This window comes from Vanessa atalanta, chromosome 19 (assembly GCF_905147765.1).
Source record: "Vanessa atalanta chromosome 19, ilVanAtal1.2, whole genome shotgun sequence".
Lineage (NCBI taxonomy): Eukaryota > Metazoa > Arthropoda > Insecta > Lepidoptera > Nymphalidae > Vanessa > Vanessa atalanta.
In genome coordinates, this window is record NC_061889.1 from 7,411,086 (window position 1) to 7,436,100 (window position 25,015).

General features: G+C 31.5%; 1 protein-coding gene across 9 annotated transcripts in view; it reads left to right on the top strand.

The window, feature by feature from the left end:
- The window catches only part of LOC125071273 (synapse-associated protein of 47 kDa), a 46,577-nt gene that overhangs the window by 13,380 nt on the left and 8,182 nt on the right, over positions 1–25,015 (top strand). The gene's annotated exons all lie outside the window — the stretch shown is intronic.

Consider the following 25,015-nt stretch of genomic DNA (forward strand, 5'->3'; position numbering starts at 1 on the left):
GGTTTTTCAATTAATTCTCTCCGGCATCCGACCGCTATTGGTATCGCATTGACCTAATTTCCTCTCGCCACTGACCTTTCAGCGTTTTATGCAAAGCGTTTTAAATTGCCCTCTCTTATTGTCTTTATTTCAAATTGTCTTTCATTATTTTATAGTGAATCAATTATATACGATTCGGCTATAATTCATTTTGTTCATCGTCATCGTCGAGTTCATTGTGTCACGTGACAAATAATGTTTCATACCTATTGGTTATTATTTTGCAAATTAATATTTGTTATACAAATATTCTCCTTAGTAAATTGTGTTTGAATTTCGAATTAAACTTGAGCTGATAAATTCTGTCATGCATAGACAACATATTCCATTACATGTCAAGTTTTATACACGGTAGCAGTAATAAGAATATTAATGGAATCGTGCGAGCGCAATATTCGTAGGCTCACAAGATCATCTATCATATCAGCAATGTGATGAATATCAAACGGTATTGGATTGAAGGAGATACTGTAGCTGTACTGTTCATAACAAAGTCTTCGCGATTACATTTTCAACAATTTTGTTGAATAATGCCTTTATTTATAATATTGCCCTTATATATATATATAATTTATGAAAACCTCCGAAATGTGCTACGTCATCTGTTATAATTTGTGTTGTATTTTTATTATAAAGAATTACAAAAAAATAAAAACGTCTCTTCATCTATTTATGTATAGATAATAATCGTATTGGGTAATGATCTAAAACCCGTTGTTATAAATTATTCGTATTCACATTTTTTCAGTCTTGTCACTGTATGATGACGGTGATATATATTCACGTTTAATGTCTTCTACATTTATCACTTCGTCGAACTGCTGAATATTCTATTCTCTCGCATCATTGATTCCGAGTAATGGTATATATACTGACTACATAATAACGCTGTAGCTTGTTATAACGTATTCTGCAGTATTGTTTCATTATTATTTTCTGTAATAAAGTACTGTTCGTTACATACATTGTAGAAGTTTTTCAAATGTTATTTTTTATCGTTTTTATGATATTGCAAATTTCGAACAACATAATTATCGTTGATGAATTGTGTTAGTTTTGGGTGTTAAGATATAAGTTATTCAGTAAAAATGCTAGCAGTATTTGTCCATAGAAGCTTGACCTTGTTTCACGAATGAGCCCGTTGGTAAGTTTGAACCGGGTCAAGTGTCTTTTTCGACTCCACTTGGAATACATCAAACTTTCAGAAACGTCCTTGAATGGTATCTCTTGGCATACCGACAAAAGATTAGCTAATATGCACTAATTCCTTTTTTGGTTAAATTTAGCTATTTTTGGTAACTCCTTAAGTATTATGTTTAAAATTAATAATTTTTAAAAAGCTTCTTATTTAGTTGCAGTAGAGTGCGATATCTTTGTCGTTATCATTTTTATTGTAATCGTTTAGTTATCTTGTTACGTGGTATCACTTTATTCTTAAGTTCCTGTTTTAACTATGTTACGTGCCTGTTTAGCTTTGTTTATTCCATTGCTAAAGAGGCTTGTTTCAATGTAAGCATGTTTTTACTATCTTTTCTTTTTCATTTTTAATCTTCAGTCCGTTTTTCTGCCGGATCGTTAATGAAGGTAATGTGCTGTGGGTAACAAATGACTATTGTGTTGTGGCATGAATTGTAATGGTATCATCATCCATTTTCTTCACTGTGTTAAATGTCACTTATTTTCAGTACTTCTGAGCTGTTTTATATGAAATTATTTTAGTGTTATCTAAAATAATTTAAATCCCAAGATTATTAATAATAATTTCAGTTAGATTTCATAATTTAATTAAATTTAGTTGAGGTTTTAATTTTAATTTTAATAAATATTCTTGTATTCATTTTTTACCATAATCAAGTTTTTGTTTTTTTTTTTACATTGTTTATTAATTTATGATTTAATTTGTCAGTTGTTATTTATATTTTTTTCGGCCGTTTCATGAAATTATCCACCCACATACTGGCCTCAGAAAGACTGTTTTGAATTAAATTATTAATTTTAGAAATTATATTAAATAATCGCACGTCTGTAAAAAATATAGATTTATCTATTTCCCTTGAGTTGCAATACCAATCAACATTCGAAACATCCTATACAGGGGAGACATAGATTGGTTTTTATTATAAAACTGCGTAAATTTTCTCCGAAACAGAAATGACTTGTGAACATGAAAATTTACTCGCAGCTAGAATATGTATATAGAGACTCAAGGTTCTCGTATATATCGATTTTGTGTTCCAGATTCGCGGAGTAAGTCATAATCCTAAGTTGTGAGATTGCTTAATCCACTTTATCAATATCTCAGCTCCTATAACCTCGGTGAGAGTATTGATTGATTTGATATATTTATCCTTATTTATCTAACCAGCAGTGCAATTCTATACGAATTCACTTCGTGAAATGTAAATGGTTTGACTTACTGTGGTACGCCATTTTGATTCGTGTATCACATAAATATAAATATAGTCAATGTCATATGATCACGTTCTGACATTTCACGTCCGTGTTCTGCGGTGTGTTCTTTCGAGTTTTTCCTAACAGATGACCTCTAGGGGCGAGTTTTGGCAAAGTTGAATTTAGTGTAAATATTCTTACATATTCATGTGATAAAACTTGTGTTGACGAAATTCGTATTATATTAAAATTTCGAAGCTGTTGTTTCTTTATAATAAGAAGTTATGCGCGATAAATTGTTTAACATCATAATATCTTTGTCGACGGTTTCTTATTATAGGAATGGTTTTACTATTTTAATATGAATGCATGAATCGGTTACTGTATTCAAGAAACGGTTCGTTTTGTTTTCGGATGGTAAAACTGTCTACGAGGCGTAATGATTTTATTGGCTTGTTACTCACGGATCAGTTAGTTACGAATAATTGATAGTAGGGTAATTGTAAAAAAAATATTGTAACATGGTTGTAGATAGCCACGAAAATAGGTTTGTAAAAAATACTTTTGAAAACTGGCGTGTACAAAATTAATAACACCTCAGCCGAATATATACTTTAATTTTCATTTTAATTCTACTAAATCCATATTAAATTAGTTCGTTATTATTTTTTTAACGTTCGACCGTCTGTTTTTGTAGCAATAGGACTTATAGGCAATACGGAGCTTGGTTTATTTGTTTAGTCGGCAAGAGTTTTATTTATTGCGTTTCACGCAAACACTCCCCTGTTTCTAAAGAATTTCTTTATCGACTGTACGATTTCTTTGGATATTTTTCTTTTTTTAATTTTGTCAACCTTTCATAATAATTATTGTTTGAATGAACAATGATTAATGTTCTACTAGTGAATGTACAAGCATAAGCATAAGCAATAAATGCTTGCATTAATAATTTAGTTCTATGGTAAAAAATATCTTTATCGTTTAAATTATTATTTGGATTTGTTTTTGCATTAATAAAAAGGACATTACATTTAACATTAACAGCCTGTTAATTTCTCAATGCTGGGCTAAGGTTTTGGAGCATATGCCACCACGCTGCTCCAATGCGGCAAAAATTAAGCACATGAATATTCTGTGGTGCTTGCCTGGGTTTGAACCTAAAATCATCGGTTAAGATGCACGCGCGATGGGCCATCTCGGCTCTTAATAATTAAAAGTATAATTGTAAATATATATATGTATATATATAATGTGAGAAAACTGTCCTTTCTGAATGTAGCTTTTTAGGGAACAGTACTCAGGATTTACTTCAGTAGTATAATTTTAAAATTCAAATGTAAGATCATTAAATATCCACATGTTCAGAACACTAAGTTAGTATCTAAATATATTTTCATATAACCAGGAAATGTTTTACGTCACTTTATATGTTATACTTCACTGTGACCGATCACACTTAAGTTTGAGTATTGATGCGATTTAAGAAGAAGTGGAAGAATGCCTATCCACCCGTATCTTGTACATAACGCTCAATGAACTCTCGGAAATGCGAAATGTTCAAAGGGCTGAAAAATGCGTAATAACCTCGATTACCTTCAGGATTCAGGAAGGATCAATTGATTTTGTTATCTTGGAATCTTGCTGTTAGCTGATTTTTATTTCAACTGACTTCTTTTTTCAAATGAAAGATCTTGAGTTGAAAAGCAATTGAACAGAAAATGTTTTCCTATAACTTGTTTTGTAATGAATGTCTTAATATCGATTACTATTTACGTTATGTAATGATGTTGTCTATGATGGAGCACTTGCTTAGGAAATGCCTATTCAGTCTTATCTCGTCGATAAAGCTCAGTGACTATAGTCGTAAATGCGAAGTGTTCAAGTGTCTGCGAAATGCGTAGGTAATAATCTCTATTACTTAACTTGGATACTTCTTGTTGTTTGTTTTTTACTTTTTTTTTTGTTTTTAGATGTATATTTAAACGTATCCAGTTGCCAAAACTGAGCTCTCATTCGCTTAATTACTAACATCGCTTATTCATGACCTCCCTGACTTGTATAAATGTCTATTGTAAGCACTTTAGATAAATGCTCCTAAAGCTTTGAAGGTGAAAGCTTTTCAGATAAATTGAATATAATTTTTCGCTTTCAGTGGAATAAATTTGTAAGTTAAATAATTAAACCAATTAGTATCCTTAAAAATGTTAGTTAATACTTATTAATTAATTGTCAAGTTATGAATATACAAATCGTTCTTTCGAATGTGGAGCTTTTCGATGCCCTTAAGTTATATACATTTTTTGACAATACTTTGTACTTAAATTATGAATAAATTTTTCGTGGTTGAGCTTACAAATATAGTGTACGTTTTAATTCATAATAATCATTTTAAGGACTATGTAGTTATATATTTATTTGGGTTTCCGGATATTGGATTTCCGAAGGTAGGTCATCTGTAAGTTCGTCAAGGGTTAGACAAATTGACCCTCGGGCTTCACCTAAACCAAACTCAATCAACATTTTAGCTTATAAATCTAATTACGAATTTTAAATGAAATATTCCTGTAATAAAATATATACTCCATTTGAGATCTTATCAGCTTTCTGGAAATGGGGTATGGACGTCTCATCTCCAATGGATGTAATTAGGAATGTTATATTTACTACTGTTTTGCTGGAAAATACTGTTCCATATATAAAAATATTTTTCTCTTTATATTGTTAAATCAGATAAACTAAGCGAATAAGGCTATAATAAAAATTACATAATCAGATTGAATGACTCAGACTGTAGACTGAAATTAGGCGCCAGTGTGGGCGTTGCGGTGAATTGCGACTTATCAATTCGAGCCTAGATGATGATGGTTTCATTACTTCCTATTATAGTCGTGATTTTACTTTATTTTTATATCTGTAAAACCTAACCTAACCTAAATGATGTTATAGTGTTTTCTTCTTGCGCTAACACCGAATGATTTTTGTATAATCATGGATTACCAATGGATACTAATAAATGCGCCGAGATGGCTCTGCAGTTGCATAATATCTAAGGTGCTATTCTCCATCATAGAATCATCTACATCATAACTGCAGACGTTTAAGAAGCTTAATATACAAGTATTTTTTACGAATGTCTGCCTTTAAGAAATTGAAACGCTTTGAGGCTCTTTACTGTAATAACAAAGGCAGTTGGAGTAACTTCGAGTTTCTGATGTTTCAAAGTTACAAGTTACTGTGAATTTCGTTTATAGAGATGTAAATATAAAAAGTTTAGATCGTTTTAATATGGTGATCAATAATAATTGTTCATTACAAGTACTTATGGTAAGTTTTGTTTAATTATAGAAATTACTATGTATAATACTAGTAAAAACAGGTTAAATGTGTCGTATTGAGTGTTCGCGTGTTTAATAAGCGTTAACATTAATAAATTATTGCTTGTTAGTTTTACAATTTTGCACGCAATAATTCGATATAGGTTGTGGTGACAAAAGTAGGATAAAATACGACAACAAAGGATTAAATTGTACGTATGTATATTAAAATACGTAATGATACGTATTCGCGTAATGAGCTGACGAATCGGGCGACGCGCGCTTCGAACGGCTATCAAATTAAAATTAAATCCGCCTCCCTGATTGGTCGAGCGCCGAGTCGCTCGGTAGGGACGGGTGGGGATGCGATCAATACGCCACGTTACGTAAGCAGTCGGCGCCTTTCAGCCTCTGCACGCACTGTTGACACTGATATAAAATAGCAATAGGTGTAAACGAACTCAAATACCTTACTTAAGATCTATATGTTTTTTGTAAATATGAATGTAATATGTTAACTATGTTAATATTATTTAAAAAATAATAACACTGTTTCATATTATTCAAAATTAAATATATGTATTATTATAAATATTTATCGTAAAAAGTAATTCATATGTACTATATATGTACATACAAGGAGATATATATTTAGCGAAGCATTTTCTTCGACGATATATTTCTTATTATTTTTTATTTTTTTTATGGCATTGATTGGCGGACGAGCATATAGGCCACCTGATGGTAAGTGGCCACCACCGCCCATAGACAAAGGTGCTGTAAGAAATATTAACCATTCCTTACATCACCTATGCGCCACCAACCTTGGGAACTAAGATGTTATGTCCCTTGTGCCTGTGATTACACTTGCTCACTCACCCTTCTAACTGGAAACAACAATACAGTGTACTGTTATTTGGCGGTAGAATATCTGATGAGTGGGTGGTACCTACCCAGACGGGCTTGCACAAAGCCCTACCACCAAGTTAAATGATCTGACGAATTCTTTCGTTCCTGAGATATTATTAGGCTAATGTTTTCATCACAAAAATATAAGTTAGCGTTATCGATTTATTTTTAATGGCCACTTTTAACCTCTTGCGGTCCTCAGATCGCATTACGCGATTTAATTTACGATCTTTGCAACCGACCCCTTTGTTCTCTAGCTTTAAGGCTGTTTTACGAGCTCGCTCGGATTTATTACTATGGCATGTTTTACATATATTCATGATCAAGTATATAACATTGTAACAATGTATTAGTATAATTTATTTATTGTATTAATAGAAAGTACAAATCTAAAATATAGTACGGATTTAATTATTATTAAAATATTCTTTAATCGTGCCCCATTAAAGGTTTTGGGTAATTTAGCGAAGTTAGCGTATAAAACGCCTCTGGGTTTGGACTATGCTCATACAATTCTTACACATTTAGAAGAGTTTTTATTTCTTGTGCTAATGTATTCTATTACTATAGGAAAAAAAAACTCGTCATCGTATTTTATCCTTATTTTATTTATATGAGGCAGTGTGTACACGGCATGGAATAGATTTGGGAAAAAGGTAACTTTTGAATTCATCATGACACTCATGAGTGAAAATGAAGTAAGTACCTTCCTTCCACCATACGGGTACGAAGCGCCTTACGACCTTTTTTGTTAGCGCACAATATAAAATACTTTAATCGTCCTTTTACAACACCTACGGCTTGTCATGGGTCCTATCTTTTACACTTTGCTAGTACCACACTGCTTATATAGGAAAATTCATTTTTTTTTCTGAATATGGAGTAATAATATACGGTAAGTTACATAAACACCTCTTGCTTAGGTATAATAAGTCTATTCAAATTATTCGTTTTAAGATAATTTTTAACAGATTTTCCTGCTTTTCGCCAATATGGAGTCATTTATATTCTGTTATTTCCGGAACAAGATACAGTCCAAATTACTTAATTTTTGTTATAGACGATAATCAAATATTTAAAAAGTATAATAAAAATTCTAGTTTATAAATTGTCTAAAGAAATGAATAAAATTAAAAGTTTCACGGAGCCGCTTTTACATTTATAAATATATTTCGGGTATAACGGACTTTTATTAAGTGTTCTCTAACGAGTTTCCTAAGTCGATAAGGGACTTTGTACCTTGACAAATATACCGCTCGGGTCGAATTTTTTTCTTACAGGCTTTTATAACAAGTAGATATAACTTTTTCCTAGCAGTTGAAACATTATTCTCTTAGTTATGTCGTTATTATTTGTATATTTCTGTATGATGTATATGTCGCAGCATGACTCCTTCTTCCATACGTCTCTGTCTGATCTCAACAAGTAACATTCTTTCCAGCCATATCGTCTTTCACACAATCCATCCAGCGTTTCTTTGATCCTCTGTATATATATATTGAACCTTATATCCCAGGCGCCTATAAACTGGTTGGACGTCTCCATAAATCTCGGCTCCATAAATACCGACGGAAATATTTATGACTATCACTGGTCTAGATGTTCTATTATATCCTACCGAAATCGAGCCAACAAAATACTTGTGACACGAGGGTACTAATAAATTTTATACTTTCTTTTTTGTATTTGATTTTGAATTAGGCCAATTTTATAAAGTACCTTTGACGATATTAGATTAGTCCTTTCATTTTGAACGTGTAATATTTTAAGCGTTTTGAGTGTTTTTAAAAACTCGGATTATAAAATCTTAACTGTTTGTGTTTTAATTCTTAAGAACAATATGATTAAACTTTAACTTGAAAATTATAAGCAAGAGACAGGACAGTCTAGTGTATTACTTTAACCAAATAATTCATTTTCGAGAACTCTTGATCAGGATTCAAGTAGGGCGCCATCTTGTGTCCGATAGGTGTAAGCTGTTAATAATCTGACACACTTTTCAAGTAAATTCCACTGACTAGACGCAATAACAAAAAAGTAGTAATTGTACTGGTACTGCGAATCAGGCGGACTAGAGACGGCTTTATATGGTAATATATAACATATTTATTACAATTACCTATTTTCTAAAATATAAAGAATTAAAAGTGTTGGACAAAATTTATATTGTTTATATAATTTTATTTAAGAGCCGAGATGGCCCAGTGGTTAGAACGCGTGCATCTTAACCGATGATTTCGGGTTCAAACTCAGGCAGGCACGATATTGTACATGCTTATAATTCATCTCGTGCTCGGCGGTGAAGGAAAACATCGTGAGGAAACCTGCATGTGTCTAATTTCAACGAAATTCTGCCACATGTTTATTCCGCCAACCCACATTGGAGCAGCGAGATGGAATATGCTGCAAACCTCCTCCTCAAAGGGAGAGGAGGCCTTTAGCCCAGCAGTGGGAAAATTTACAGGCTGGTAATGCTAGTGCTAATAATAATTTTATAGTGCTTAGAATGAGAATTAAAACAGGCTAACATATTAATTTGATATTGAATTAGGTTGAATCTAATTCAAATATGTTTGTTTGTGATAATACTTATATGAATAAATGAGAAGAGATTCTTTTGTAATGTTTTAACTGAAACTACTATGTTTAGTAGCTTGAACCAATATACTTACATAAACCTTATATCAGAGGGCGTGTTTCCAAGAAAGATTTAGTATATAATTTAAACAATGCCCTTCAGTTTCACTCGCTTTGTATTTAGATTATTGACGTGACAAGCGTGAATTTCATTTTCTCGTGAACGATCAAAAGAAATGGCTAAACTTAGCTAACTTAATTTTCAGGCCCTTTATACGCTTAAGAACTTAATTCGATGTTTCTCTTTTATCCGTGAATACTTCTCGGTAAACTTACTACTCAATTAAGTTTATTTGTGTATTGATTACATTTCTTTCAAGTAACTTTTATTTTAGCGTATCTTAAGAATTGGCAGGAGGAAAAAAGAAGTAAAGAAGGAGAAAGTCGTATTACATATATGGTTTATTAAGTTATTTATACTTAAGACCAGGTAGGTATATTAAAATGTTTGAGTATTTGTATGATGTTAAGAATCTTTTTAAAGATTATTTAAAAAATACAAATCAGAATGTAACAAAAAATCGTAATGATTATTATGAAAGGCCTAGGGCGCCTATCGGGTAAATACGCCACTGAACTTTCTTAGATGTTATTGAAGTTAGATGAGCAATCTTGGCTATCGATCCTGAATCTCAGATATGTTAATAAATATGTTTATAGATAAAATAAAAAAAAATATATTTAAGTTTTTGTTTTATGTTATAATATTTATTTAAGTGGAAACTTATATTTATGAAAAAAAAATCGTCGTGTTCAGATCACCTGAAATATTAAAATTCATTAAAACGATCCGTTTTAATTGACAACCTTGATGATTGTATTTTTGTGACAAATCAGCAATTTTATCTGAAACGCAGTAAAATCGGATTTCCGTTTTATAGGATCGTTACAATTTTTATATTAATTAATTGTCATGTGTACGTAGAACTTTTAAAATAATTAATCTGATAAATCAATTAATCGTTAGTTTTTATTTATTTTTCTTTTTTCTTGTTGTTAGGGCTTTGTGTGTGCTTGTCTGGGTACTCACTCATCGGATATCCATCCACCGCTAAGCCTTAGCATTGTTGCGTTCCATTTTGAGGAAGGCCATTGTAAGTAACTACAGACTCAAGGGAGTCCAAAGTTTGCGATGTAAGGAATAGTTAATATTTCTTTCAGCACCAATTTCCATGGGTCGCGCTGACCACTTGCTATCTTGTGGCGTATTTATTCATCCGCCTATATCATAAACAAAATATTTTTCGTTTATCGATGTATGTGATTGTTAAAAAATTATAATCGATTTTATATCGAGAATTCAAATTATTTTAAACAGCATATTCGGTTTATATGTTACACACACTAACGAATACACTTAACGAATAGTAATATATAATAAAATCGATTACGATATTTTACGTTATTCAAAGCTTAATCTTTTCAAGGTTACAGGAGTTTATAAAGCCCGTTTGGCCAATGTGAATGTCTTTCATAACCTAATATATCTTTATTATTGTACAAATTTCTTGAAAGAAGATACATGTTTGCCGGATCGTTTTTAATAATCGACTTATACAAAACTGACACTGGTTCTGGTTCCGAAACAACAATTGATATAAATGGGGAAAGTTTTATAATGCCTTTTAAGACTAGCGCCGGTTCTGCTGCTAGTGGAAAGTTACGTATAACTTTGTCAGTTTGTTTTGGAGTTATATCGTAATGGCTTTTACTCTATTTCTTATTTACGGTTTTTATGTATAACTTTATGTAAATTGATTCATTTCAAGGTATATATGGCATATATGGCGTAACATATTTTTTTTTAAATGTCGTTACGATGTTTTTATTTTAAGTTGGCGTGGTTGATTTTCTTATTGTTTAAAGCTTCACATTCTATGAGATGTAGTTTCTTTGAATAAATTATAATTTTATCATCTACACAGAAGTTACATTGAAAGGGATTTTATCGAACACCGTCAAAAATATGTTCGATTATGCTCTCGAAATGAGATTTAAAGTTGATTAAAAAGAATCGTCGGAATTTTGCTCGCTCAGGACTCGTTCTATGCTTCTTATATTTGTATGAAAATAATTTTGTTCAGAAAGTACTTGAAGCATTTCGATAAATAAAAAAAAATAATGTTTTGCGAATAAAACTATTAGGTACGATTACTTGCTCGAATAAAACTTGGGTCGAATAAAACCATATATCATTCTTGCTAACACAATTGGCCTCCACAAAATCAAGTCCTCCTTCAGTTTATCCAGTTCGCAAATTGGCAGCGAACCAACTACCAAATTTAACAACATGAACTGTGACAGCATTATTTATGGTTGCAGGCTATTGAAATAAAAGTTAATTGCTTATGTATTCGTATGGTTTTATATTCATTGATTATATTTCAATTCGTTTTCATTAATTCCATTACATGATTTCAGTTTTCTGTAGTTTCCGATTATAGAAAAATATAGTCTGTAATTTATAAATATCGTGTATTTATTGATACAATTTTTAAAGGGTGTGATCAGCTGAGCTAAAGAAATTTGATACACTTTGACACACATCCTGGCAGTCAACGCATGCACACTTAACGAGAACTTTTAAAAAGAATAAAAAAAAAATACGTTACAAAATTATTAAATATATAATAATAAATTTTGTAGGACTGTGCGCAAGCCTGTCTGGGTAACTACCACCCTCTCATTAGATATTCTACTGCTAAACAGCAGTACTCAGTATTGTGTTTCGGTTTGAGGGGTGCATGAGCCAGTGTGTTGATGTAAGATCACCAATGTGCCACTAATGGTTAATATTTCTTACAGCGCCATTGTCTCTGGGTGGTATGACCACTTACCATCAGGTGGCCCATTTTCTCGTCCGCCTACCGATATCATAAAAAAAAATACAAATTCATAAATATTTCTAAATTGGTGTGCATTTTTTTTGCAATACAATGCAATACAAACATAATATTATTTTATTTTAATTAGCAAATAAAGGAAATTACAGTAGCTTTTACCAGATAGGTACATGCGTTTGTTGACAAGACAAGTAGTCTATTTAGCAAAATAGACTACTTTTATTTGTTTCACGTTTATTGTAGATATTCCTCTAGATACGTGATGTCCAATTAAAGGTGTTTGTTGGTGTGAATTGCTTGTGAAACTTTCCTTCAATGTGCACAATAATTGCTTCTGAAACAACGCTTCTACAATGGCGAATCACTCAAAGTAATTTGAACAGTATCTTTTGTTGTGCCAACTCAACCATTTTAACGAGTTTTCCGACATTTCAGAAGATTTCAACAGAACTATTGTTCTTTTAAACGGTATTCGTCAAGACTTTATTGAGCTTCTTGTGTAAATCGATGGCTAACCTTTCGTTATTACATACGTCTTAACATAATGCAGTAATGTTGGTTTACTTAAATCTTAGGCCGATTGGAATGGTGCTATTCTTAACTTGCAGCATTTTAGATTTTTTGAATGCATCAGCCTTCTTGCTCCTTTTCACCATTGGAAATAGTAAAACTATGTATTACGTGCTAAATTAAAACATATTAGATATTATTTTGCTATCGCTTTGTCTTATACTTCTTACAGTGCCATTGGATATGTGTGTGGTATGGGTATATCAAGCGACACATTTGCAAGACTGCCTTCCTAAAATCTTAAAAATAATGGATATATTTTTTGGTAAAATAGAAATGTTTAAATAAATTAGTTTTAGTAGCCTTCATATTTTCGTTTCATTTGTGTTTATAAAAACGAAGAACTTTAAATAATATTTGCAGCTACTGAGCCATTATTGCGGTCCAAGAACATAAAGTTTTACGAGTCTCCTCTAGTTTCTAGTGTTATAGAAGTGCATTTCGAGCTAATTGTGGCTGGAGGTCGGACAATGCCATAATACTGTGATAAAATCCGTCATCCTTTTTAGCTCTAGTTAATCGTAGTTAATTTACAATTCTGTTACAAAAATGTAATTCATTTTTTTTATTATATTAGTTGATGCGTAAGGTTATGTACTCGTAAATATTGATCTAAGGTCCCAGATATCTAAGAGATCCCAGATATTTTAGTAAAAGTAAGTTTTTCCTAGACTAATGTGTAATGTGTATTAATGATACTACGGAGTTTATTAATGATCTCTTTGTATAACAGATATATGAGAACAAGTATACTAAATTTTAATAATTCAAAAAGTACATGCGGACATCAGCACGTTACTGTACTGTTTTACAATGCGCGCAAATCGGTGTGAAAGAAAATTTATCGTTCAACGTGAATATAAATTATACTTCATATGGATCATAAGAAAAGATTTTCTGCTGCTTTGCCCAAGGGTCGTATTTTTATTTATACTATCTTATTATCGTATCTTTTGCGCATTCCAACTTGCAAGTACTCATATATTTTTACCTTCATATTTAACATTTACTGAATAAAAAAAGTACTAAAGTTCCATGAGCTTACAGTACTAGGAGCACTGACATCTTGTCTACCTAATTCTGTACCGTAATTTAGCCATTTCAAAGCCAATAATAATTGGTCTCTCGAGTTTAATCTGAAGATAAGACGGAAATATACTGCGGCTCATTTTCTATCGAATTCACTGAATATATTTTACGATAAAATAACCCTCCAAGCAAAGGTTATAATGCGTAAACTAGATGATACATACATATGTATTATGCAAATGAAGGTTTTACGCTATGGGTGGATGTGGGCTTTTGAAAATATTCATGGATATGAACGTTGGCTTAATTCTGATGTATGATAAATTGCTACATATTCGAAATAAGCTGTGTGCTATGTATACGTATACATAAAATAGGGAATGTCGTGACTGACTGCTGCTAAAGCTAATATACTGTTGAAATTGAATTACAAATACGTACTATTGCGTTGCGTTGCATTTTGAATCGGTTTCATTCACTTTTCTAACATTAAGTCCTTAAGTATATACAAATATGAATTAAAAATAGTTACTGTGTAAATCTTGACGGTATGGAATGGTGGCAAGAATTTCATTCTGTCGAATTGTAAGAGTCATTATTTTTTTGGTCAGCAAGTCAAGCAAAGTCTTAATTACGACTGTTACCGTTTTGTAATTACCGTGTCGTGCCGAAAATGTCCTAATTTATTAAGTGGAGCTTCCCCTTAATGAAATCGCGCTGGCAGGTTTTAATATTTTATATAATTAATTATATGTTTTTATTTATTTAAATCCCGGTTCGTTTTCCAAAATAATTCCAAAAATCTTATATCAGTCAATTGCTATAGGTATAGCTGTTTTAGTTTTTTTTACATATCGACCTATAGCCACGAATTATTGTACAATGATTTTCTGATGTATCAATCTAAAATCGTTAAAGAAAATTTACCTGGAATTCTCGATAATTCAGTCATTTTCGATAAATCAAAACTCATAATATAAATTTTGCATGATTGTGCTTAAAAAAAGGTACTTACACTTACTATAGTTCTAGAAATAGACTCATTATTAAAACAAAGCCGTTGGCTTTATAATTATCAAAGAATGTAATATATATATATATATATATATATATATATATATATATATATATATATATCTCCATAAAATTGTAAATACAGTTAAATTACAATCTATCGCGCGAGATTGTAAGCTGTCGAATAATTGTAAACGGTGATTCAACTTAATAAACTAAACTGACTAAAACGAAAAATTTCGATAGTAGGTATATAATTTTATTGGTTATTAGGTTAGTGTTTATACCTTAACTGAAATTAATTTTGATAGATTATAATCTACTGAAAAAACATGCGTTTAATTGTAAGCATTATGCTACGGGTCACAATCTCGCCAGTTAGATTATAATCTAACGGAAATTACAAATTTGACTGTGACATATATATGTATGTATATTAAATAAAAAAATCCATTTAAGTTACGCCATTCCCTTTACAACCAAACAAAATAAAACTCTGAAAATAAAATATACCTAAAGCGAAATGTGATGAGTCGATAGAAGCGGTAGCTAACGACGATTCTACGCTCGCATTAAGGCTGACAGATTTACCACGTGACCAGCAGCTTTACTCCTTTAACGGTTATGTCTCTTTGATGCTAGGTTTTTGTGTTCTGTTAGCTTGGTTTATGGATTGAAGTTATATTATGAGGGAAAAATTATTGTTATCAACCATAGTATAACCGGTTATGTTCTTTTAATAGAACAAATTTGAATTCAAGGCGGGAGTTTGAACACTCTTTCAGACTGTGCTCCATTAAAATCCATTTTAAAACCTGGTCTTCGGTGTCTGCAGCTTTATATACATATATACATTTATATTAAAAATATTAAAACTTTTATATATATAATTTGTCCATTGTATATGCTCTAGGAGTCGTTGTGTTGCTTCTCGTTTTGTCAAAAGAAAATCAATGAAATATAAACGAACATATTACTAAAGTCATAAGAACTCTTATGATGCCCTGCATAACTAAATAATTATATAAATGTATCCCGCGATATAATCGAATTATATGTATATACCAATTTTAAGTATAAGCAATCAAATAAACGTCTGTAGTATACGTGAGATTGAGACAAGTATGATTTTTCGTTTAATAATACACGTATATTTTTATTCACTAATCTATATATCTAATTTTAACATACAAGCAATGAACAGTCTGGAATATTACCCATTCGGTACTCTCATCGATTATTTATTTATTCATCACATAGCTTAAAGATTTGACCCAGATTTATTATTTATCAACGGTCTGAAACTTCGTCAGCGTGGATTTATGGATTTTTAGCATGGTGAAAGAGTTTTTTTATTCCTTTTATGCGCGAAAAGTATTATTGGATTCGGTCTGGATGCAAGATTTACTTTGCCAAGTTTTATTAAAATTCGCCATCAAAATGATTCAACGAAATGGCTTTTTGACCGTATTTATATAAATGGCAAATATTAAATTTATGACCATGTTCTTATGACAGAAGACTGTCTTTACAACTTTTATATAATAAGGATATGGAATTTTATTCTACTATGTATACATATGTATGTACATTTTTCAAGTGATCGTGAAAGTACAACTCCGAAGTTCAGGAGTAGTACGTCGCATAAATTAAACCTATAGCGACAAGTGATAGCTTAACAAAATATTTAATGATTCAGTATTAATTAAATTTAAATCGGCCTCTAGATCGTTATGTCTTTGTTCTCCTCCACTCATCTGATAAATTATAAATATGTCTTTTTTGCGAATTTAATTCACATTTCAGCTAATACCAAACATTAATAATTTGTAACCATTACATTGGCTATAAATGTCACCATTGCAGTGTTTATCGACAGCTTTATGAGCTATCGAGATCAATATCTTGAACCATATTCATTTTATTGGTCTTGCAGGCTTGACGTTAACTAAGCTACATACTGTTTCACATAAAAATATGAGAATAAAATGGAGCGCCAAGATTTGCCCTAAAAGTTGTTTTTGCCGAAAACATTTAAATGATATCGAATAAGAAACGAACACGTTACTATTATTAAATTTAAATTTGACTCAGCAACAGTCAGAAACATTTGATTGGATCTGTTTAGATGACTAAAGCGCTTTCGAATTAGCAGTTTATCGATTAAAATAGAATTTAGGTGAACGGCTATGTTACAATATTTTGAGAATAACGATAAGTGATTATTTCTGCGTTTTAAAATTGAACTTTCAAGAAGTAGTAATTTGGTACTTTATTAAAATTCTTAACTTGTACAGATCATCTTATTGTATAATTTATTATTTATTTGAAAACAATGTAGTAAACACATCAAAGTCTAATATTATAATGATATGTAAATTTTTATGAAATTGAATCAAATATTCGAACGGGTCGGGTTGACTCAGTGTCAATTATTTTATCATCCCTTCGTTGTGAAGCGACGTTTTTGGTGTGAAAATTTACATTAATATGGTATGAAGCCTTTGGCTTGTTTTCTAAACTAATGACTATATTGCTAATTGAGTCCCTCATTACGACGAAGATGTTAATCTTAGTAACTTAATAAGTTTAAAATATAATTATTATTTTATAGAATTCGAGATCTAATATTATTTTATATTCATAACGTCGTATAGCCGAATCTCAAATACTCTCTTAATGCATGTCATATATTGGTGTACCCTCGATTCCCTTAATTACATAATCGATAGAACGAAAATCAAGCACAGGACATACGAATACGGACGTTCTCTCCAAATAATGGCAATTATCTAAATCTCGGTTGCTATTGAGAATGTTTTGAATTAAAACCTATACTATATCTCAGAGTGAGTTAGGTTAGTCAACTCTTTCAAGGGGGACTGCGGAGGCGTTATATCGCCACGATCCCGCAGTCTCGCCGATCCGTGCCGAGGACGGGTATCGCAGTGGTTTTAGTGAGTATGAATCACATAGCCTGGTTAAGGGGATGTCCCTTTAGTGTTTTATCTTTTTGGGAAATTTACAGGCTCTTATGTCACTTTTTTTTTTAATACGCAGGTAACCTTTATTTGAATAATCGTTACCGGTACCGTTACAGCTCGCTAATTAAAAGACTTTATTAGAATTAGACTAAAACCCAACAAATCTTAATGAAAATATAAGATTAACACGATAAAGAAAATTAGGCGTCCGTTGTTAATGTTATTAATAAAATAATCTTATTATTTCAAGGGATTTATTTAAAGGATTCGCTGAGATTACTTTGCATTCATTTTAAACAGATTTACGATGAGACAATTGATGCTCGAGTCAAATTTAATAACTGTTTAATCTTAGCTAAGTTAGCTGCTAGGAAATATAAAGCTAAGCAACGGTTTTAGAAGATTAAAATTAAGCGACATCGTACCAAACCTTGGATATAAAGGAATGTCACACTTACTTTGTATATAGTGATAAAAGAAGAGTATCGTAAGAGTCTTATGAGGGATTTTGATTTTGATTCAGTCGAGAACGTAAGCGCCTCTACAACCCGTAGCTATTTACTGATGGATAGGAAAATAATACCCAAGGACGGTTGGCATGTGGTGAGTGTAGTGTCCCAAATTGTATCCTTGCAGTTATCATTTATAGAAGCACTAGCAGAACCTACTAGCGAAACGACTAGCGGACTCCATTTTCACGTTCATAATGCCTATTTCAATTATAAACATAAAATATTGCAAAAATAAGAATGCTTTCTAAAAAAAGCAAATCCTAAAATCTTAAAGAGAGTTATTTTGAATTCGCAGATAATGTGTAGGTGTGGCATTAGGTTCACAAAGCCTGGTCAGAATAGCAATTAAAAACTTTTTGTGTTTTACTGTTGAAACTAAATATTAATAGATGAAATATTATTTAAGTATACAAAGGGCTGCATACTGAGTATACTACAATATATTCAGTTGAAAGTTTGCATGTCACAAACTAACGTCACTGTTACACATACAACGCAATGGAAATGCTTTTAAAAATATAAATATAAAATATCTCTCCATTGCTTTATAACGGCAACAGTGTTGGCGTGTAACAGCCCGGAGACAACGCTTTAAATGTTAAACTCCCTTTGTTAAAAAGCTATTGTCTGAACTATTCTTTTTCTGGTCTGTATTTATTTATTTTTTTCAATGCCACGCGCGGTATATATGTGGAAAGGGTTTTACGTTTATTTTATTATCTGGCGATTTATAATTAAGATTAGATAATTAACAAGCGTTTAGTTCAAATCGAATATGTCAATAATATAATCTAAATTAAGTGTCGACAAGAACGATTTCTATATGCCCTATAACTTTTCTAATAAGTTAAACGATATCATCATCAATCATCAGGCTTATATTTTTTAATGTCAAATTTGTTCTTGTCATCTTGTTCTTCTAGCTTATAGTATCAGAAATTACATTGGTGGCTCTACTTTATAGTAATTATACTCAAAGCATCCGTGCATATTTCCCTGTTATGGCTATAGTTCTAAATGTAAGTGGTCACTACTGCCAAAAGAAACTGATGCTGTAGGTTTATGATGAGAACTACATGAGCTATAAATTTTTGATATTAGGATTTAAACAGTGAAGTCTTTATGAGAAGGCGTTTCTTTTTATCGAATCGCAAAACAGCACTATGCGTTTAAATATTGAAGCAATGGCTCTGAAAATATTGTGTTTTGATCATAATAATTTATCTATAACTTTCATTTTATGTATCTGTAGACGATTTTTTATATTTTCACACTTATATATATCAATTCACATGCTACAACAATTGCATAAATAAGATTAAATTTATAATACTGAATTAGTAAAAATGTTTTAAAATTAACTTTACCCCGCTGTTGTTTCGAGTTACAAGTGTATAAAAAGATAACAAAATAACAGTCTCCTCCAGCTCGGTTTGAGCACTTGACATGGGTCGCAGTGATAGTGTGGCAAATTTAAAAGCTTTTGTTCACTACCCTTTGTGAATCATTTCTACGACATTTTTACCGGATCGCCTTTTGCAGGCGTTTAACGTTTAAGTACGATCACAACTTAACATAAAATTTCAACTCCAAACCAACGTAAAAACAAATAAAAATTTGAACTTTGAATTGACGTAATATACGGTATTAGAAAAATGTATGTAATGAAGTTGTAATCGGATCTTTCTAAGTAAAACTAAAGCATATAAGAAGTTAAGTGGAATTGTGTTGTATCATAAATTACAATATATGAATATTAAGGTCTAAAATTTGTTTATGTTTACTCTTTCGCTTGGAGAGCATATTCAAGGAACAGGGTTGTAACGAATAAATGTTGGTGTTGGTCTTGGTCGTTTGATTCTTTTGAATAATTGTTATACAATTATCACGTTAATTAAATGGCAAATAGTATAATATCCGGCAAACTTTGACCAAGTATTTGCAGTAGGAGCTGATGAAATTAGCCCAATGTGAATATTATCCGATAGTATTTGCCATGTATCAGTATTTGGTATCAACTGTATTCGTATTGTCAATAGCACTATTGATATTGCGACCGTTTTCCCGGACCGCAATATTATTGATAACCGTTGAACACGCTCGGAGCGCATATATGTACAGTCAGAGTAAGAAAACCTTTGTCAGTTTTCAAATTCAATTCTTTATCAAGTCGTAAACTCTTATTTCATTTTGAAACTAAAGCATTAAACAGAAAACTGCACATAAAATTAAACTAACGTAGTATGATAACTCGGTTCAAAATAGTGTAAATTGCGTTGACGTCATACTCAATCGGTAAAGCAGATTATCGCGCATACTGAGCACACAAACATAGACCTTAAGGTGACGAACCTTTTCTTACCCCGACTGTACATACATACATTGTTATATGCTTTGCTGCATGTGAAATTATTTTAGTTTTTCTGAACGTATCTGATTTAAATAAACCGCAAAAACATTTAAAAAATATTTTTGTATTATCTATACACGTTGCATTATCTGGTTCCGATAAATAAAAGTTTTGTACGTTTTAAAATATCGCGACGTATGTTATCCATTCCATGCATTATAATCGTTTTAATATACGTTTCTTTATTATATTTTTTTTTTTGACGTTTCGACAAAGTCGTTATACTCTACTCGTTTAAAAACGGTGAGCATCATTAATTGTTGTGAAATGTTGAGAACAAAGCTTTATTTATCTCCTTACATAAATTAATGTAGGTATATATTCACTGTTCGGATCTTCCGAATCTTTAGGTTTCTTTCGGCTGAGTAAGGATTATCTGGACTTTTGTCGCCGATAAGTTGTTATTGTCTACACTTTCCCCAAGTTATATATCACGTACTTTTACAGGATGAAATAGTATATTTATATTGATTTTTTAAGATTAACTTGAGAAATATATATTGAGCTTGGCAATTGAATTGTATATGTACCTCAGTTTATCATTATTAGAGGTGACGGTCGGTGGTAGCGTGATGATACATATTATATAATATTTTTCGATAAATAGGCTATTTATTATTTGCATATACAAAATATAGAGATAAGATTTAGAGTCTGTATGCATTGCTATATATACTATATGATTAACTAATCATAAATACTGATTTGATTTGATTTTGTTGGAAGTAGGTTGATCGATAAATGGGCCACCGTATGGTCATTGATTACCACTAGTGGGCCCACAGACATATTAAGCAGCACTTTAAGATATATGAACCATACCTCAAATCGCCAATGCGTCACCGATCTTGGAAACTAACGTTAAAAAGGAAGATAACATTTTGCCTGTAGGTAAACTGACTGACCATCTAAACTGGAACACTTTAATACTATTGCTGTTAGGATATATAATATGTGTGTGGAGATGGTAAAAGTACCACCGAGTATATAAAAACATGCATTAAATAACAAAAGTATAAATGAATAAAAAAATACAATTTATTTCATAAAACCTCATTCCTTAGTCACATATGTGCACATAACTCGAGGAAGCGGATGTTCCGGCACACATCCGGTATGGGAATTGTCTATCAGGAACTGAATAATGTATTGAACGCAACGTTCTCACTTATGTGTAAACTTATATCTAGCATAGCTCTAAGCGTTTACAATAGATATTTATTTCCAGTTATTATATGTTTGTAATGTTAAAAGTTGTTTTTAAACATTTTTAATTTGAAAGAATATACTATAACATTAAATCGTGATAGAATATTTATAAATGAGGTTTACGTCCTTAACGAATATAAGATATTCAAAAATATTCTTTTTTTAAAGTTTTTATGTACATTTGATACATGATGATTTTTATTTTATAAATGTATGTAAATCACTGATGTCTTTGATATCGATTTTTCGTTGTTGTTACAGTATCGCCTTGACAAGAAAACCATTTTACTTATAAAGATTGAAAGGATTTTTTCTGAACCGCTAGAAACTAGAGCATTTTTTAACGTTTACATTTTTTTGTAATGAAGTATATTATGTATATATTATATATGGTTAATTATTTAATAATTATAACAAATAGTTGAATTGAGAGAGCATACCTCATGGCATGTACGATATTTAAAAGAAGATTAACCCAATAAAATGATTTAGACAAATATAACTTATAAATCGGAGAAGACCTACGTGTGACGTCGACTTTAATCTCCAATAAGTATGCGCACGTGACTCGTCAGACTTACGGACTAACCCGTAAGGGTTAAGTGAACTCGTGTCATCGAATTATATATTAGAACTAGCTGTGCGCGTTGTTTGAATTTAAGTTATTTGGATATTGTAGCGTGATTTTATTTTTATTCTATATGTAATTCTAAAAAAAAAGTAGCCCAAGTTACTCCTTATTACATCCGCTATCTGCCAGTGAAAGTCCCGTCGAAATCGGTTCAGCCGTTCCAGAGATTAGCCGGAACAAACAGACAGACAGACAAAAATTGTAAAAAATGTTGCAGACACTCCTATTTTAATATATGCGTAGATTGAAAATGTTATGAGATACGTCATACAACAAGTAATTATTTTAAACTGGCTGGGGTTTCCCGTGGATAGGTCTAAGTAGATAGAAATCTTCGCGGACTGTGTACGTACACTATACTATATTTATTTTTATTGATTTAAACAGCGCACGCTATGTAAGCTTTCAACCAGCACGGCTTTTATTCGATTTACAGCACGAAATGCTCGGAAATTATATGTACAGACGTTTCTCGTGAATCAATGTGTTTATTGGTGGAAACAAATTCATATTCATATTTTACCTTCTGAGAAGTTAGAAGTTTAAAATGTTGTTAGAGTTAGGAGTGTGCTTTGTTTCTATCAAAATATTAGTGGCTTAGCTCTGATAAGTTGCAAATGCTAAATGGTCACCACTGCCTATTGATAATTGCGCTAATTAAATTGTTTAATTATTGTTACATTGCCAATGCACCAACCCGCCACCAACCCACCACCAACCTTGTACCCAATACGTTATGCTTCTTGTGCCTGTATTTTAACACACTCAGACTTCAAACCTGAACAAAACAATACTAAGTATTGCTGTTTGGCTCTAGAATATCTGATGAGTGGGAGGTACCTACTCAAACGGGCTTGCACTAAGCCCATCAATTGATATTATATTGTTTAAAGTAATTACTTTAGACATTTAAACTCTTAATTCTGCACTAGTGCAACTGTTGATATAAAAAAAAATAGTAACATACTCTTACAATAGCGACGGGTAGGTGGCGCATACGACCTAGCGGATGTTCTTTTCGACATTTCAAAGATAGATTACAACGCCTGCCCGGGATTAATTGGGGTGGTGCAAATTGTATTAACATTATATACACGTTTAGTGCGAATAATTATTATACCTTTGTTGTGACAAAACGTATGATACAAAAATATTATTTACTTATAATTTGTTAACAAAAATGCTTAGAATAATTCATGTTAAATTGTTGCTGATCGAATTGCACACAGTGACATTAATAGAAGTTATCAATACTTTCAGCGAAAACACATTACGACGACTTACAAGTGACTTAAAATACTGCAATATATTTGTATTGGCTTAACGACATAGAGCATGAAATAAAGCTATGTACAGTAATTGAATGGAACCATTCAATTGTTATTGATATATTTTCAGTGCACGGTTAATGACCTCTGTGATACGTGATACCATTGGTCCTCGGTGAAATTTCAAACACATCCATCTCTGTCACCCGTTTATCCGGAGTGTAGCGGTAGACGAACAAAAGACGGATGACGTATCATTCCTGTAGCTATTGGAAATGTAACTGTTTAACTAACCATATACATTGACAAACAATGATATTGTACATTTTTTATTGATAACTAGCTACCCGCCCCGGCTTCGCACGGTGCAATTTATTAATGTCACAATATAAAAATAATTTATACTCTTAGCATTCGACCAGTGAAAACTAATTGAATTGGTAGGTTATGTCTTTGGTTAAAATTGTTTTGGTTTTAGAGTTGTACGCTCGTGTTATAACGCTAATGGGCGTAGATTACAATGTAGTTATATTTATTCTAATTTCTATTCGACTAAATAAATTAATTATGTTATCTGTTGTTCTGTAAGTGTGATTAAAGGACAATTTTCCAAAGAATACCTATACCTTCATATTTTATATGATTTAAAACGTACGAGTTACGCAAAATTTACGTGATGGTTAACGAGCCGCAAAGCAATGTAAAAATCGCAGGTTCGATTCATCCCGTTGAACTATTGTCGACACACTCCTACCACAAACTTGAAGTTTAATTGGAGGGTTGAATATAAATATTACCTACTAATTCCTTAAATTGGAGGAATTAAATTGAAAATAACAATATCCGATGTAACTATGAATGAGACCTTAAAATCAGTATAAAATAAATACAAATGAAAATGTTGATTTATAAACTATGATACAGTAAATAACAAAGTCAAAGATTACGAGACTTTAAGCAAATATATACGAGAAACATTAGCAAGTATAGTTCAGCAGAGGTCAATAGCAAATTTAATCCCTCTTGGATTAGACATCCTTATTTATTTATCCGGGATGCACGGGATATGCAAAGGATACGGCTTAAGTGATAACAATGTTGTGTTTCAAAACTCAAAGATCAGTCTATCCGTTTAAAAATAATAATTAGGGATTATTACTTGTTTTATAAACGTAATATGATAATAGATATTATATTACAGAAGTAAATAATACGGTTTTTCAAATAAACGAATATAAAGAAGGAATAGCTATTA